This window comes from Squalius cephalus (assembly GCF_949319135.1).
Source record: "Squalius cephalus genome assembly, chromosome: 2".
Taxonomy (NCBI): Eukaryota; Metazoa; Chordata; class Actinopteri; order Cypriniformes; family Leuciscidae; genus Squalius; species Squalius cephalus.
This window is the reverse complement of record NC_137123.1, coordinates 24979692-24998830: the sequence shown is the minus strand read 5'-3', so window position 1 is coordinate 24998830 and position 19139 is coordinate 24979692.

Genomic DNA, 19139 nt, shown 5'->3' with positions numbered 1-19139 from the left:
GTTTGATCTGTGTTTGAGTTTTACTATGAGTTGGTTTTTGCTCTGTTTTCTTTTTCCTTTGTTCATTTTTCCTTTGTCCCTTTTCCCCTCTTCTAGTTAGTTTCAGTAGTTACTCATGGCTTGATTAGTGTTTGCACCCGTGGATGATTATGTGATTTTGGTCTGTGTATTTAAGCCCCATGTTTCTTTCATTTCATTATCAGCCCTCGTTGTGATTATACCGTTGTTTTTTGGGTTTTTTTTTTTAGTGTTGTTTTGAATACTATTGCTGCTGAGAATAGATCCACTCTCTCCTCATTATTGAGCAACCGGCCATGACAAGAACAAAGAACTGAAACTTAAGTATGCCAGTATGTGGAGACAAGTGTCTTCAATTGTGTGATTTAATCATGTGAATCGCAAGCCATTTTTAACAGAGGAACAGTGTTCAAAAATTAGTGGACAAAACCATGGCAAAAATGTGGTCTCTCTAAATATGTTCTATAGTGGAACTGCACAACACAAAAGGACACTCATTTCTAAGTGGACACTGGCTTTTTTTTAAAAGTCCATGAAATGCTAGAGAGAACGGCACCCACAACGTTGATATTCTTCACCACTGCATTCAGTTTTATCTGCTTTAGAAACTAAAAAGGGAATGATTACAAGTTATTTGAGTTATGAGCTGTGACCGTCACTCCCCTGTAATAATGCTTTTGGAATGACTGAGATGGAAGTGGTCTTGATCCTCATATATCTTGAAAAACATCTGTTATTGTCCATTAATGTTCTGACCTGCCAGGCGGATCTCTGAAGCCGTTCTGTTTCTCGCTCTGGTTCCTCTGCTAAAATGCCAGCTGTGAATCGAACGCCTGCAACACCCTTTTAAGACACCCTTATAGACACATACAGCAGTGCATACTGTGCTGTAAATTACCTAATGCTGACTGTGGGATATATTGGTTCAATAGCAATAATTTCATCTGAGAAGGGGAATGTTTTTCTTTGTAAACATTTACATATTTAGATATATGTCTCTGGAAATACTAGGCCTATGTATGAAATGATCAGCATTAGAATGCGTATTAGCATAAATATTTGGTCAATTCATATTCTAAAATTCTGGAAGGAAAAAATAAATATACTATATAGGCTATAATATGCAGAGTGAAGATTTATCAGTTTATAATAAGAATCTCTCTTTCAAAATTGCATTAAGCTGAAGAGAGATTTTTCAGTCCAATTGCTGGATTGAAAAATGTTATGAGTCGGGAAAAGTGAAAAGATTTTAAATCCCCTTCCAGATTTAGCTGGCCATCAACTGCAATAATATCACAATTTTGCTATTGATTGGATTTCAGGGATAGTTGTAATAACGGAGTAAAATTTTCTCAGTGTTTGTACATCACATTATTTGTAGAGAACAGTTAAGGCAATTTCCAATGCTTAATGGATGAGCTTTATGCCTAATATGAAGACAAAAGTATGATATGCTGTAGAAACAAACCCTACTTTCTGTCAAAGAAAATGTCCAAATCACAGCATAAACAACTGAGCCGGAAAATACATAAACACAGGTTATGCTGCTAAATTCTAAGCCATGCTTCTTTTTTTTTTCTTTTTCTTTTATCTTAGGCTCATTCTTCATCTTTTTGATCAGATTTGCTATCTCTCTCCGCTATATTAATCAAGTAGTGTTGTTTTCAGTTACACCATGTGACTAGATTAATTTTTTTTTTTCTGGAGGCGAATGCGTACTAGATGCAGGCTTTGTGTGAGGGCAAGATTATCAGTGAATTATTACATTTCAAAACAAAAAAAGGTATTGAATGGCTTCAGAAAACATGGAATACAAGTTAAATGGACCACTTTTGGGTGACACTTTATTTTAAGGTGACAGTTACATTGTACATACTCAAATATGTACTGAGTAAAATTAATTAACAACATGTTTACTATAGAGTTACAGTTAGGGTTTTGTTTAGGGTTAGTTACTAGGTAATTATGCGTACAGTAATTTACTGTTATTACTCTTGTAAGTACATGTAGTAACGTGTAACTACGTCATCTTAAAGGTAAAGAGGAGGATTTTCTCGAATTTTAGAAAAGAACCGCCCTCTCCACTTTTTGAAAAAATGCACATGGGCAACACTCTACCTGCTCCCGAGAGGGAACGCCTATTAAATGTATGCACGAGCTAATCATAGCTTACATTAACTTTTACTAGCAGTGATTTTAAATGGATTTCTCCAAATAGCATGCCAAACTTTACCTGTCAAGTAGAAACTTCGCGACTGAGGCATCAGTGGGAAACCCAACCTGTGTTTTGAGCACACGCCATCGTGTGAATCGTGTGCACGAGCACGTACGACGGCCTTACGTAAACATATCACCAGAATGATTGACACTTAGGAGGACCAATAGTCTTGATGATCCACCCGGAAAAAGAAAATCCTCCGCGATACCTTTAAAATAAAGTGTTGCCCACTTTTGTGGTGTTACAATGGTGAAACCCAGAGATGAGGAAGATAAGGATCTGGATCTGTATTTATTAATAAGGATCTAAAAGGATCTGTATTAAATCAAACAATAGAAAACCAGGAAACACAGGAGCAGAACTGAGGACAACAACTGACAAACAACACAGAAAACACATAAAAACGCATTTTAAGGGTACATTTACACAACAACAATGTTCCAGTTTTTCCTTTGCGTTTTTCTTTCACAGAGGACACAACGCTATCTCACGACCAATTTGTACGAATTTGTACGAGTGATTAAAAGGTGGCTAATTTGTCCGAATTCGTACGATTTGTCTAAACCCACGTGATGGGTAGGCTTAGGGGCGGGGTCAGGGGTAGGTCATTCGTATGAATTCATACGAATTTGACAACTCGTAAAATATGTACGATTTAGCAAAAATCGCACGAATTCGTACGAGTGAGTTCGTATGAATTGGTATGAATTAGCCACCTCGTAAAATTTGTACGAATTGCCGTGAGATCGGGTTGGACAACAACACTGTCAAAACAATCCCCGTTCACACGGATCCACGAAAATAACTAAAATGTACTAACAACTAACATGTAAAAAGCTACATGTGATATGCATGCACATGATGTCACCGTTTTCACAAATTTGCGTTTTTGTAGTTTACTCTGAGATGATAATGCTATCGTTCCCTTTCGAAAGGGAACTCTACACTACGTCAGAATGACGCTATGGGGAACGCCTCAGGCGTGACAGGTGTCTGAAATAAATATCAACTCACGTCAATTATGTTGACCGGCGACAGCCCGTGAATCATCAGCTTGATTGATTAACGCGCAACCTGGATGTATAAAGGGAAGCCTTGCATACATGACAACATCTTTTCGTCTTCAGGGACTGTTTGTCTGTATTGAGAATATCGCTGAAGCGCGCGGGAGGCTCTCGAGAGAGCCTCTTGTGCAAACTGTGAGCGTTTTTTATTTAAAAATGCTCCGCTTTCGCAGACCCTTTTCTCGAGGGAGAAGGGTTCAGCATCTGAGCTGTGGTGCGTGCGATCTGTGAAACAATACTGTTTGGGTACGAGGCGTTCACAGTCAGTTCCTGAGGGTGCTGGCAGTGTTCATTAAGAAATATCTCGGCGCGCGTGAGAAAGAAAAAATCCGTGCGCTGTCGGATGTTTCAAACTCGCACCTGTTGACTTTCTTCTCGAGGGATGAAAGCCAAATATTTTTTAACGGCTCGTTTCTCGCGCTTGCCGAGGCAGTGTGTAGATTACGAGAACGTATAAATGTTAAAACAGTATTGTCTGGTGATTATGGCTGCTTTTAATTCTATGAATTAAAATGGTGGAAATATTCTGACTTAAGAAGTTAGATATTTAGTAATTTAGCCTATCATCCAGATCGCGTTATCCAGTGTTTTTGGCTGCATTTTAATTGAAAAATGAGCAGTGAACAAAAAGAGCAGGTGTAATTCTGGTCTTTTTGTAAAATGTGAAATTAACATATTTCTGTTTCTTTTCAGACCACATCTCCTGTTTTAGAGTCTGGGGCAAAATGTTATGGGTAAGAAAGTAAATCTAAAGATTTTTTCGATGGTCAGGTAGTAGGTCTTAACAGGCCTCCTTGACCAGACAGTCCCCATTTTGCAACCGGACAGTGCTTGGGCCTCCCTGAGGTGAGCTCCCAGGAATTGACTGTCAAGGAGTAATGTGGTTATCAGGTTATAGGCCTCACTAGGCCTTCCTGAATATGAGCTTCCACATACTATGGTTAAATGAGCTCCCACATATTATGTTTATCAGGTCATAGGCCTCACTAGGCCTTCCTGAATATGAGCTCCCACATACTGTGGTTATCAAGTTATAGGCCTCTCCAGGCCTTCTTGAATATAGCTCCCATATAATGTGGTTATCAGGTCATAGGCCTCACTAGGCCTTCCTGAAAATGAGCTCCCACATACTGTGGTTGAATATGAGCTCCCACATTCTGTGGTTATCAAGTTATAGGCCTCACCAGGCCTTCTTGAATATGAGCTCCCACATACTGTGATATGAGCTCCCACGTTCTGTGGTTATCAAGTTATAGGCTTCACCAAGCCTTCTTGAATATGAGCTCCCACATACTGTGGTTATCAGGTCATAGGCCTCACCAGGCCTTCCTGAGTATGAGCTCCCACATACTGTGGTTGAATATGAGCTCCCACATACTGTGGTTATCAGGTCAGAGGCCTCACCAGGCCTTCCTGAAAATGAGCTCCCACATTCTGTGGTTAGCAGGTCAGAGGCCTCACTAGGCCTTCCTGAGTATGAGCTCCCACTTACTGTGGTTGAATAAGAGCTCCCACATACTGTGGTTATCAAGTTATAGGCCTCACCAGGCCTTCTTGAAAATGAGCTCCCACATACTGTGGTTATCAGGTCATAGGCCTCACTAGGCCTTCCTGAGTATGAGCTCCCACATACTGTAGTTGCCAGGTTATAGGCCTCACCAGGCCTTCCTGGTTATGAGCTTCCACATGTCAGGTTACAGGCCTCACCGGCCTTCCTGAATGTGAGCTCCCACATACTGTGGTAATCAGGTTACAGGCCTCATCAGGCCTTCCTGGTTATGAGCTCCCACATACTGTGGTCGCCAGGTTACAGGCCTCATCCGGCCTTCCTGGTTATGAGCTCCCACATACTGGGATATCAGGTTACAGGCCTTACTAGGCCTTCCTGAATATGAGCTCCCATACACGGTGGTCGCCACGTTACAGGCCTCGCCAGGCCTTCCTGGTTATGAGCTCCCACATACTGTGGCGCCAGGTTACAGGCCTCACCGGCCTTCCTGGTGATGGGCTTCTACATGTCAGGTTGCAGGCCTCACCCGGCCTTCCTGAATGTGAGCTCCCACATACTGTGGTCATCAGGTTACAGGCCTCATCCGGCCTTCCTGGTTATGAGCTCCCACATACTGTGGCGCCAGGTTACAGGCCTCACCGGCCTTCCTGGTGATGGGCTTCTACATGTCAGGTTGCAGGCCTCACCCGGCCTTCCTGAATGTGAGCTCCCACATACTGTGGTCATCAGGTTACAGGCCTCATCCGGCCTTCCTGGTTATGAGCTCCCACATACTGTGGTCGCCAGGTTACAGGCCTTACTAGGCCTTCCTGAATATGAGCTCCCACACACTGTGGTTGAATATGAGTTCCCACATTCTGTGGTTATCAAGTTATAGGCCTCACTAGGCCTTCTTGAATATGAGCTCCCACATGCTGTGGTTGTCAGGTCACAGGCCTCACTAGGCCTTCCTGAGTATGAGCTCCCACATACTGTGGTTGAATATGCACATACTGTAGTTGCCAGGTTATAGGCCTCACCAGGCCTTCCTGGTTACGAGCCTCCACATGTTAGGTTACAGGCCTCACTGGCCTTCCTGAATGTGAGCTCCCACATACTGTGGTGAATATGAGCTCCCATGTTATATGGTTATCAGGTCAGAGGCCTCACTAGGCCTTCCTGATTTGAGCTCCCACATGCTGTGGTCGCCAGGTTAGAGGCCTCACCGGCCTTCCTGAGTATGAGCTCCTCCCATGCTGTGGTTGTATATGAGCTCCCACATACTATAGTCGCCAGGTTATAGGCCTTACCAGGCCTTCTTGGTTAAGAGCCTCCACATGTCAGGTTACAGGCCTCACCGGCCTTCCTGAATGTGAGCTCCTACATACTGTGGTCATCAGGTTACAGGCCTCATCTGGCCTTCCTGGTTATGAGCTCCCACATTCTGTGGTTATCAGGTCAGAGGCCTCACCAGGCCTTTCTGAGTATGAGCTCCCACATACTGTGGTTGTATATGAGCTCCCACATACTGTAGTCGCCAGGTTATAGGCCTCACCAGGCCTTCTTGGTTAGGAGCCTTCACATGTCAGGTTACAGGCCTCGCCGGCCTTCCTGAATGTGAGCTCCTACATGCTGTGAGCTTCCACTTACTGTGATTATCAAGTTATAGGCCTAACCAGGCCTTCTTGAATTTGAGCTCCCACGTGCGGTGGTCGTTAGGTCACAGGCCTCACCGGCCTTCCTGAGTTTTAACCTTCCACAATTAGTGGTCACCAGGCTTTAGGCCTCTGCGGCCTTCCTGGTTATGAGTTCTTTCATGTCAGGTGGCAGGCCTCACCAGGCCTTACTGAATGAGAACTCCCACGTATTGTGTCTATCAGGTTGCAGGCTTCTTCTGGCTTTCCTGATTATAGGTTCCCACGTACGGTGGTTCCCTGGTTACAGGCCTCACCAGGCCTTCCTGGGTTTGAGCTTTTACATGTCAGGTTACAGGCCTCATCCGGCCTTCCTGAATGTGGGCTCACACATACTGTGTTTTTAGAGTGATGAAGTACGAGCAAACCTTTACTTCATTCCTTTTTGGTACATACGTTCCGTACCTTTTTTAAACCATGCTTATGGTAAGTCACACGACTTATGTCTTGTGTATTTTCTAAATCCATTTTCTATGGTAAGGGTCATGCGCGTATCGCTTCTGTCCCTTCCTATGTGGCTCAGACCCTGGTCTTTCACTTCGGGTCCCATTCTAGATACTTCCTGTCGTCACTTTATTACGACAGATGTTTTTCTCTAGCTAACTCCCACATTCTGATGAGCTCCCACACACTGTGGTCACCGTGTTACAGGCCTCACCGGCCTTCCCGAGTATGAGCTCCCACATGCTGTGGTCGCCAGGTTAGAGGCCTCATCAGGCCTTCTTGGGTTCAGAATGGCTAAGTACATGCACTTTCTTTCATGTACTTTCTATTTTCCATTTTTTATGGTAAGGGTTGTGCGCTGTACGCTTTATTCCCTTTCTGAAAGTGAGCTCCCACATCCTGTGGTCGCCAGGTTAGAGGCCTCACCGGCCTTCCTGATATGAGCTCCCACATGTTGTGGTTGCCAGGTCAGAGGCCTCACCGGCCTTCCTGATATGAGCTCCCACATGTTGTGGTCGCCAGGTTAGAGGCCTCACCGGCCTTCCTGATAGGAGCTCCCACATGTTGTGGTTGCCAGGTCAGAGGCCTCACCAGCCTTCCTGAAGGTAAGCTCCCACATATTGTGGTTGAATACAAGCTCCCCCATGTTGTGGTCGCCAGGTTAGAGGTCCTACCAGGCCTTCCTGGAGGTAACTCCCTTTAGGCCCTCACAGGCCTCCTTAGTGTTTTGAAACACAAACACTGGGTAGATCCATGGATCGAGTAGAGAGACTCCCCTCGCTGGCAAGGGTTGTAAAGCACTATGCTGAGTCATACTCTCCAGGGTTTCCCGTCTCTGAGATCCGGGCTGAGTGGTTCACTGCCTGTTTTGCAGTCCCTCGGGTTGGATGCCTTCTTAAGGCAAGTGTCCAGAGGCTCTGTCTTCAGACAGACAGGAAGTGGCCAGACTCTAGTGTCTTATGTAGTGACACCAGGTCAGGCCTGCCTGGTGGTATTTCAGGTGGCACGCTCCCCTGAATAGTGACTGGCTGGGAGTCCCTTGGGCCCCCTAGCCACACTCCCTAGAAGGGACCCCTTCTTTTGGAAGCTGTGGTCCTAAGCCTTTGAGCTGGCCCAGATATACACCCCATTAACTATGTTCTGGCGGTTTCTTGGTTCATTAGCTTGGGTGATGACCGGTAGGGAGTGCTGTCACTGACAGCCCGATGTGACCTAAGGGTGAGTGGTTCCAGTGTTTTCTGAATTACTGGTTCGGACAGTTGTCACTGCCTTTGGGCATGCACTCCCCTCAGCATGGTGGCGTTGGTATATCGTTCCCCATAGCGTCATTCTGACGTAGTGTAGAGTTCCCTTTCGAAAGGGAACGTCTCAGGTTACGACTGTAACCTATGTTCCCTGAGAACAGGGAACGAGACACTACGTCTTCCTGCCATGCCTCGGGGCCTGCCTGCAACAGTCCCTTCAGACGATAGGATGTTGTCATGTATGCAAGGCTTCCCTTTATACATCCAGGTTGCGCGTTAATCAATCAAGCTGATGATTCACGGGCTGTCGCCGGTCAACATAATTGACGTGAGTTGATATTTATTTCAGACACCTGTCACGCCTGAGGCGTTCCCCATAGCGTCATTCTGACGTAGTGTCTCGTTCCCTGTTCTCAGGGAACATAGGTTACAGTCGTAACCTGAGACGTTTTCAAAAACGTGCATTTTAAAAACCCATTTTCAATAGTTTTGTTTTGCACTTTCAGACCCTCAAAACAGTTGTATTGTAAATGAACGGCCAAAACGCATACAAATGTTCACTATTTTTTTGTTGAAAACTTTATTGTGTAAACCGCCCCTAGATAACAAGACACAGTAACAGCATACGGGTTTGGAACAAAATGAGGGTGAGGAAATGAGACAGTTTTTGCATTTTGTAGTGAACTATCAGTTTACATCCGTTTTTCCCTGCAGTTATTTTTGCATGAATAGTTTGCATTATTAAATTAAGTCTAAAAGAGATTAATTGTTTTCAGGAGTGTCTCACAAGCATCCTCTCTTTATCTTTGAATTACTTTACCTGCAATCTAAAAGCACCTCCTATTGAGGAGGTAATATCCAAATAGTTTTTCTGCAGGGAAAGATCTGGATAATGGAGGGAATTCTCTCCGGCTGTGATAAACTCTCTAGCCTTCTGCATTGGTTTATGATCTGAATGCTGAATTTAATTGAAACTGCATGTGTAATGAAGCTGCTTTAATTGGTAGAGGCTAGAGCAGTCCATTCTTTTAGTATTTGTCACTTGAAGCCTGTTGAAACGGGATAGGGCATCCTTGTATGCAATGCCATTGTGGTCATGTCAGTCATTATTAAATTTAAGATGGCTTTAGGAAGAATCTAGTTTAGAGATGTTTGGAGCCTGTGAACCTTCATATAACACAGTCTGAGATAGATTGTGTTTCACACTGTTCTGCAATTAGTAGAAGGAAATCTATATTACAGCGCAGCAACATTATGAAAATTATGCTCATACGCTTACAGTCATTTGTTCAAAATCTGAAAGATATAGTATTGGCTTGTGTTTGTGTAATGTAAACACAGAGGCAATTTAATAAAAAAATGTCTTGTATTTAATATCAGAATAATTGTGGATTGTTAAAACTTGCAATAATGGAAGTATTTCTTGAAAATTCATTTAGGGTGCCGCATAGCAAGTTCATTTGTGCAAAGCATCCCACTAATGACTGAGCTCGGGGGGCACCTTCTCTTCTGAAATTTAAATGACATGGCTCACTTTTCATTTTATCCCATAATATTGGATTTCATTTAAAAAAAAAAGTCTAACCATGTATAATAAGCTATGTTGGCAATGTGTGACAAATTGTTCAATAATGCGTGCAATAATAATTCATGCTGCAGTACATTTGTGCAATAACAATAATGTTGTTTACTCAATTTTCAATATTCTGAGCAACTTTGAACATTTCATATGATGGTTCTGTTTCCATAGCTTTTATATTGCATTTATTTATTGCATTGTTATGCTAATTATCCATATTTATTCAACTATTTTATCTTGTATTCATTTAACTATTGTATTTTAGTATGTATTGTTAAAGGATTAGTTCACCCCAAAATGAAAATTTCCTAATAATTTACTCACCCCAATGCCATCCAAGATATCCATGTCTTTCTTTCCTCAGTGGGAGAGAAATTATGTTTTTTGAGGAAAACATTTCTGGATTTTTCTTCTAACAATGGACTTCATTGGTTACCATCGTTTACCAATACCATCGGTTACCAAGTCCAAATCAATGCAGTTTCAAAAGTCTTTGAAGTGTTTAAACGGGCTGTACGCGATCACAGCTGAAGAAGAGGTTGTTATCTAGCGAAACGATAGGTCATTTTAATTTTTTTTTATAATTTATAGACTTTTTACCTTCAATAGTTCCGATTGAGCTGATCAACAAACGGACAGGGAACTACGGAATTACTGAATAACATTCTGATGAATATGAATAGTAGTTCAAATAGTATTGCCGGCGCCGGCGTGACCTTTCAACGTGATGACGTAGTTCCCTGTCCATTTGTTGATCAGCTCAGTCCGAACTATTGAAGGTAAAAAGTCTATAAATTATCTTTTTTTTTTTTTAATCGTTTCGCTAGATAACCTCTTCTTCAGCTGTGATCGCGTACAGCCCGTTTAAACACTTCAAAGACTTTTGAAACTGCATTGATTTGGACTTAAAAACGATGGTAACCAATGAAGTCCATTGTTAGAAGAAAAATCCAGAAATGTTTTCCTCAAAAAACAATTTCTCTCCCACTGAGAAAAGAAAGACATGGATATCTTGGATGGCATTGGGGTGAGTAAATTATTAGGAAATTTTCATTTTGGGGTGAACTAATCCTTTAACTACTTGCACTTTGATTTATTTTAAATAGACATTTTTCTCCTGACTTCATTTGAAATGTCCCTTTGGGGTTGTCACAAGAGTAACTTCGTCGTGCTACACAATGACAATAAAGTGCTTGTATTTGAACTTGAATTATCAGTAAAAACGCCTTCCTTGTAAATGTTATCTGTAATAGCAGGAGATGCTGGAAGAGAGCAGCAAAATGAGGTAAAGCCACATTCAGCTGTGCTGGTTCTCTTGCAGCAAAGGAGCAGTGGAGCTTAGTTTATCACAGTTGATGCTGGACACTGAATCATTGCTGTGGAGAATGATGGAACTGTGTTCACAAATACGGGGCATTCAGTTTATTTAGTCCTGTTCACTTGTTTGCAGCAAACAGAAATAAAGAGTTAAATTCAGAAAACCAGAATACACTGTGGAGGAGGAGTTGGCTCTGAGTAGGCAATAAGGGATGGCCGATTATGGATGGGATTACAGGTGCTGTACAATCTGACCCTGGTGCTGGCTCCTCTAAGCAAGTAACACTGGGTACGTGTGCAATACATTACTACTTTTTTAAGTTTTAAATATGGCTGACTGTATGTTCTGCAGACTGCAGTAGAGGGAAATACAGTGTCCCTGTTGAAGCCAGCACACATGCACACAGTCTCCCACACAGAGGTCAGTATGCAGCAGACAGAACACCAAACATAACCTGCTTTACAACAGTAATGCTTTACATTGACCTATTTTTATTTATTAGGGTGGAGGAAATGATGAAGACACTCTGTCTGTGTGTTCTGACTGAGACAGTTGTTGATGTGAATGCACTGGGCTTTTTATTATGGCAAACATTTGAATGTGTGGCATAAAAAAGGGACTGGCCCTTACACATCTCTTTTATTGTAGGATTTTTCACAACCTGCCCCAGAAACTGAGGCTTCTGCCTCAATGGGCTTCAGAAGAAATGTGAACAAGGTAAGGATTTAAAACCCTTGACATAAATTACAGTCAGTCCTGTGTTTGTAGGAAGTCAAGGAACTTTTTGTGAATTGATGAACCTCCAGAAAACTTGTAATGATCATGTTTGTGGTGGAATTATGTTTCAGGTGGAAACAGACTCAGTCAGGGCCCTGTACAAAAGGAGTCTTGAACTAGACTGCACACTAAAGGAGACTTGAACTAGACTGTTCACTAAAGGAGACTTGAACTAGACTGTTCACTAAAGGAGACTTGAACTAGACTGTTCACTAAAGGAGACTTGAGCTTTTTTTTAAAAAAAAAAAAAAGTGTTCATGTGATGTCACCCTATCAATATATCTTACCGGCAATTTTATAAAAGCCCTCTTTTATGGACATGGTCGATAAATGTCCGGGGAACACTATTAATTAAACTATTCATGCACTCCTGCAGAGCGAGGACCCTTGCGAATGGTTCGGCAAACCGTGTTTTCCCCTAGCTTCTGTGCATCACCGACTGTGCAAGTATGTACCACTTGCAAAAAAACGCAACGCAATACCATTTGCGGTACAGTAAGTGCATGAATTCGACGTGTTAAATTCTTTATGTGCGGCTCAATAAGTTCGCAAAGATAAGACATTCCTTCCGCGGAAAATCTGTATCTTTCATGTAACTATCAGGAAAGGCAAGGGGATTTTGTCTGGCTAAAAACTCTTTCTCTACGAAGTTCTCGTCAAACAATTTGCGCTGAGATGTCCACCGTATTTGGAAGAAAAGGTGAAGTCATTGCAACAGACACTGGGAATAAGTTACGTCACATATATGTTTCTTTGCTCTCAGCTGATTGGTCAAACTTCAGTCTGAGATCTCGAATCCAGGGGTCCGTTCTTCGTACGTCGCTAACTCACTTAGCTGGATTTGATTGTTGGCGATTTGGCATGATCTTGGATTGTTTGGTTCTTCAACGCTCATCCTGGACTTGCTGTCATAGCAACATGTGCGCAAACTTAAACCTGCTCGGGAACAGGCTTATTTCATGTTAACAGGATTAGATCCCGGCTTCATAAGCGGAGCTGATACGGGAAGTCCAGCGCAGCACGATAGTGCACTTTCTTTCTGAGATATATTTTTTTTCTCGTGATTCGTGAGATTGTCGTTTTTTGTCACTTTTATGTTTAAAAAACAAAAAACATTTTTTTTGTGGCATTTCCAAGCCACTTAAGACCCAATGTTGTAAAGCAGTTTTTTTTTTTTTTTTTAGGCTATCATCATTTTTTATGAAGATCATACAATCATGACCATGCCGATTACAGATATGTCACTCAGGCTTCACTAACGTGATTGGTACCATAGACTGCCATCAAGGCCTCAATGAAGGGGATTATGTGAACAGAAAGGGGATTCACAATGTATATGTGCAGCCCAGTTACTATTATGATTCTTAATATTCCAGATTAGTAATATTATATCAAATAAAAAAAAAAAGGCAGTTGACTAAAATCTCCCATATCACAAAAGTGAAAGCAAAATGGCCAGGATCTGTGCATGACTTAAGTATTTTCAGAGATTCACATTTATGCACATTATTTGAAAGTGGTAAGAAAAGTTCCACAATTAAATATCAAGCTCACTGTATTACATACACTTATGCTGATCCTAACAGAACTGCATTTTTTTCATAGGTGATTATGACATGTTCCTGCAGACAGGTGTTTTATGACCCCATTCCCTGACCCAAACCAGTTACAATGCAGCTCTAGCCAGGACAAGGGCACACAATGAAATGAACTTTGGCTAACTAAAGGGAAGATGTCAGTGTCTGAAAAGTCTGAGGGTTGCACACCTGACAGGGCCTGTGACATTGTTGTATGTGCCATATTACACAACACTGCCAAAAAAAAAAAAAAAACACTTTTCATTAAATGTTTAATAAAAGACAAATATGCTTAGTTCCTTGAGTTTTATTTCAGTTGTTCTTTGTAAAGAAAAGCCAGTGGTCAGGTGCCTGCAACAAGAGATATTAGACACATGCCTCATGCAACAAATAAAAAGGAAAAGTTGGCTATACACTGCCCACCTGTTGGCCTATGTCTCCTCTGTCTGTGCAGACTCTTCTGTAGGCCTTTCTGTAGATGTGGAATCCTGCAACTTATATTGCAGCCATAAAGCATACAAGTATAAATGAAGTAAAGTTATTTATGCACTTGCAGGTAGGCTAGTTCCTCCATATGACAGTTATCTGAGAGGGTTTATTCACTGTCCAGTGCAATGGAAACAAATGGACATTACAAAGTCTTATACTTTCTTTCCTTTGGAAAGTTAGAAAATGTCCACTTACTGCACATATTTCAGCCACCACTTTCTTGGGAACAGATACAAGTGTTGGTGTATTATGTAAAAGTGCACAAAAGAGGAAAACACAATGTCATTACAATGAACTACACTGGGGAAAAATGTGATCAATAACTCATGGCAAAATATTTTTACATTAACATAAGTTTATCAGTTTTCACTTTCACAAGTCAAAGCAATTCATCATTACTCAATATTTAACAGTTGAAATGACTATACAGCCTTAATTTAATGCAGCAAAAATTATTTTACAGTGTAAGCTACTAAGATCTTTTCTATTTTTTTCTCAGCCTTTTTCTTGATTGCTTTTCTAAACAGAACACCATTTATTTAACAGTGCCTTTTATAAAAGAGACTAACTAAAAATTACCATGTAGAATATTTTTGTACTTCACTTTTATTTGTTCCCATGTTCTAGTATGGTGACTGACATTACAATGCACAAAGTAATTATGCAATTATTAAAATACCAAAATATAGGCTATTAAGTGATAAAAACATCTAACATGGCCACTTTTAACGGATTTTAATTGTCTGCTACTTTTTGCCAGCCCTCTCTCCTGGCTTTTGCAGACTTTGAGGTGTTCCCTGGCGTTTTGATTAAACATTAAAATTCCGAATAAACTTCGACTATTAGTTCTTGCTCTGCTGAGGAGAAAAACTGTGCGCGCTCTTTGGCCACGCTGAGCAGCCAATAGCAGCGTTGCTGATCAATGTTTCTACTATTGATACATATCCCCTTTTAACCAGCGCATGAACGCGCAATTATCTCAGATAACTCAATCCAGCGATACTAATCATATCCGGCTAGTGTGTTCGAAGAACCGAGTTAGCCAGATCATGATTCGCACGATGATATCATCTTGGATGTGTCATTTGATCTCGGATGTAATAAGCAACGTACGAAGAACGGGCCCGGGTGAGCCCAGTTTGTTTTTGTTGCCGTTTGTGGAGCCATGTGGTGTCTAGAGAGACCGTGTTTTTTTTACAGTGTGTTCAGGGGACAGGCAGCTAGCGGATAGTGAGGATATGTCTGCTGTATTTGACAAAAAATGTTTTGGCCTAAAAAACGCGTGGCATCGCTTAGAGCACCTTTAATGAATGCTTTAGTTAAGTAATGTCAACAAGTTAAACCTCAATGTAGTGTTAACAGTTGTCAACAGTTAGGTCCTTGGAGCATTTTCACTAGTGCTCTCTGAATCCCTGTATTTAATTATCCTATGTTGACCATATAATATTAACTACTTCAAGAGTATCAGCAACTTGTAATCAGTAGTGTTTTTCCTGCATGCATGCTCCTATCCTTATGATTCCAGTGCAACGTTTGGTCTATGTTCACATTGACTAATGGCACTTTACCCTGGTTGCTCCAGGGAAACTATCCCTGCAATTAGCGTTCTATTGCAATTTCAACAGTGCTTGATGGAAAGCTTCCACCATGCAGGTAAGGAATTAACACTGAATGCTGCCTTGATTCAATTGAGTGGTGTTCCATGAATGCAGATTACAGATAGACAAAGTTGAAGTGAAAAATATTTTAAGGGCTTACATTTGACATGTTGTCAAGTCGGATTTCAGAAAGTAATTTCAAGCATGTATCTAAATGATTAGTTTTGAATGAACTTTGAATGAAAGCTAAAAAAAAAAAAAAAAAAAAAAAAGCAGTATAGCGTTCCTCTATCTGAAATACTATCTATCTATCTATCTATCTATCTATCTATCTGTCTATCCGTCCATCCATCCGTCCGTCCGTCCGTCCGTCTAATGATAAGTTTGTGTACATGGAAATAGAAACAGTCTCAGGGCTCTAATCATTCAAAAGTTTATTTTTTATTATTATTATTTTTTTAATATATCAACAGATTTAAAAAAAATCTGCATGTTTTTGTTCTATACCCATTGCCACTTTTATCTAAAGGAAATATGGGCCTTGAGCAGAAGGCCGACTGAGAGATGAATGACGTAAAGAGAGAGAGTAAAACTCATTTAGGCTAGTCGTCCAGTTTGACACATGTTGATTGTTTGATGTTTCTAAGCTTTAAACCAATTGCTGCAGAAGTGATAGTTTGGGTTGTGTTATTTTGTGCCTATTTATCTTATGGAAATATTATTATCTTTGTAACGAAGTCTAAAAAGAGTGGCTAAACTCATGGGTAATCTGCTAATGTTGTAAATGTCAAAGTTGTAAATCATTGCATATTGAGAAATACAGTTCAGCATGGGCCTCTTTTTAAAGATATATTGTTCTGTTCAGATTCATTACTAGAGAGTGGCTTGATCTACAATGAAATATATTAAAAGTAGATTCAAAAAGACAAGGGCTTGCTCACTTATCACTTGGGATAAATCGAAACAGTCAAGCCCATTTGTGGAAAGAAAGTAAGATAAAGCTTCACATGAAAGTTTTGTTAGTGCAGGACAAATCAGACAGTTACATTACTCTCTGCAGCTTGGACTAATTGAGGTTATTTGATTAATAATACACCTTATTGCAGTAATGTGAAAACAATAAGATATCAATTATCCAGTCTTCTGGAGCAGCCTTCCAATTTAAGATGTCAAGACGCTAATTAGCAATACGACTTTATGGTTGTTTGCGTGTTCATGTATTTTGACTGCAACAATTGCTCATCTTCTTATAGGTGTGGAATCAGTTAATGTGTTGGACTTGTGAAATGAATGAATCAGTAAGCTGTGGAAGCCTGAATTATTTTTGCTTTCACTGTTCGCTTCGCAAAACTTGATTCAACAGGATTTAATCTATCACGCACAATAGGAATTTTATTAATCTCTGCACATAGTGATGAGACCTTCTGTGCAATGTTGACAAATCAGTCATATCAGGATACCAGCCCTAACAGTGATGATAGAATATTGTAATATACACTTGTTAGAACTCTCATTTCTCCAGAACATTTCCTGTTTTGTTTCATTTTGAAAGGGATTTCGTTTCCAATTCTTGCTTGTACCTGCAACATATAGTGCTGCTTTAAAAAAAATAAAAAAAAATTGCAAAAATAAAAGGCGGTTGCTGCCTTCAGTGCCTAATATCTGATACGTCATCTACAAATGATATGCATATGAAGAATGAGGTTAGTTGGCACTATTTTCATTATTTGGTGGAAAAAAATACCAACTCAGTGCAAATGTGTAATGTGTAAAACATAAAAACACGCAATGTCAAAGTTAGGTGTAAGAAAAAACAAACATACCGGCTTTATTCAACTATTCATTTTCTTCCATGTGGGCCTCTGATGTGAGTTCACGAGAGCGCCACGACACGTGCGAGAACTGAGAAGATGATTCCGCCGTGCTGTTACTGTCATGTGACCTACCAGCGTCAGTTGTTTGCTTCACTGACATTGATAAATCCTCCCCGTGGCCTCAAGGGATATTAAAGTGTCCATCGTATGCAAACTTCAGAATCTCGTTAGCGAAGGGTACATGCGATGGTCACTTTAAGGAAGAAATTTGATAATTTATGGTCATGTGACCCACTGAATACTCGTGATTCATTTTAAAGCTAGATGGCGGGAGAGTTCGAGTTAACTTACAAACAGAGCAATTCAAGTAGTTTTGTTTTGTTCATGATATATTTCACACATTTTTGTCATGTTATGTTTAAGTTTCATAGGTAAGAAATGTGTTAGGTAATGCAAGGTTCAAAGATGAGACAGCTAATTTTAAAGTTGAGAACAGAGAACATACAATATGCAGAAGAGCATCTCTGAACACACGTCCAAACTTGAAGCAGATCAAGACTACAGCAGCAGAAGACACACTGGAGCCACTCCTGTCAGCTAACAACAGGAAACTGAGGCTACAATTCACAAAGGCTTACCGAAATTGGACAATAGAAGATTGGAAAAACATTGCCTGGTCTGATGAGTCTTGCTTTCTGCTGCGACATTAGATGGTAGGGACAGAATCTGGTGTAAATAACATGAAAGCATGGATCCATCCTGCTTTGTATCAGCGGTTCAGGCTGCTGCTGGTGTAATGGTGTGGAGGATATTTTTTTTGCACACTTTGGGCCCCTTAGTACCAATTGAACAATGTTTAAACACCACAGCCTACCTGAGTATTGTTGCTGACCACGTCCATCCCTTTATGACCAGTGTACCATCTTCTGATGGTTACTCCAGCAGGATAAAGCACCATATCACAAAGCTCAAATCCTCTCAAACTGGTTTCTTGAACATGACAATGAGTTCACTAAACTCAAATGGCCTCAGTCACCATAGACAGTTCTGAAGGCAAAACGGGGTCCAACCTGATACTAGCAAGGTGAACCTAATAATGTGGCCAACATATTTGTCTGATATACAATTTTATGATCAATTTGATATATTCATGCTATATAATTAAGTAATTTTAATAGGACTTATCTGTAATAATGGTTTAATGGCTAATAATGGTTTAACTAATATTTTAATTAGTAAATCAGTCAATCAGCCATTGAATTGCTGACCTTTTAAGCTCTTTTTTTTTTTTACACAATTGCTAGTTTAATTCATCTACTACTGCACTCATTCACTTTTTTTCCCTTGTTGTGTAACCGTGCTCATGTATAAATAAATCTATTAATGTGCTTAAATCAAAGGAATGGATGGCTTAATGGCAAGCCTGTGATGTTGAAAAGAAAAATAAGCCCCAGGCAGAAAAACCTTATTTACCTCTTTACTTTTTTGGAGGATCGATAAGCCATTAAAGGTTTCCTACACCCTTAATAAGACATCCACTGAACTACACAGACCCTCTATATATATATATCTCAGTGCCGCACTGTTTTTATTTTCGTGCCTCTAAGATCACAAAGTACTAATTTCAGCTCTGTGAATTGGTTGATGGGATAGATTTAACATCAAAGTTGAGCATTGCTCAAGCGCTGACTTTAGGGTTCTATTTGGGTCCTATTGCACATCTTGAATTAAATGCAGAGTGGAGTCTTTAAGCACAGTACTTTTTCCTTTAACATTCTGACTGGACCATCATGACCCTAAGTGCTATGCTTGAGCA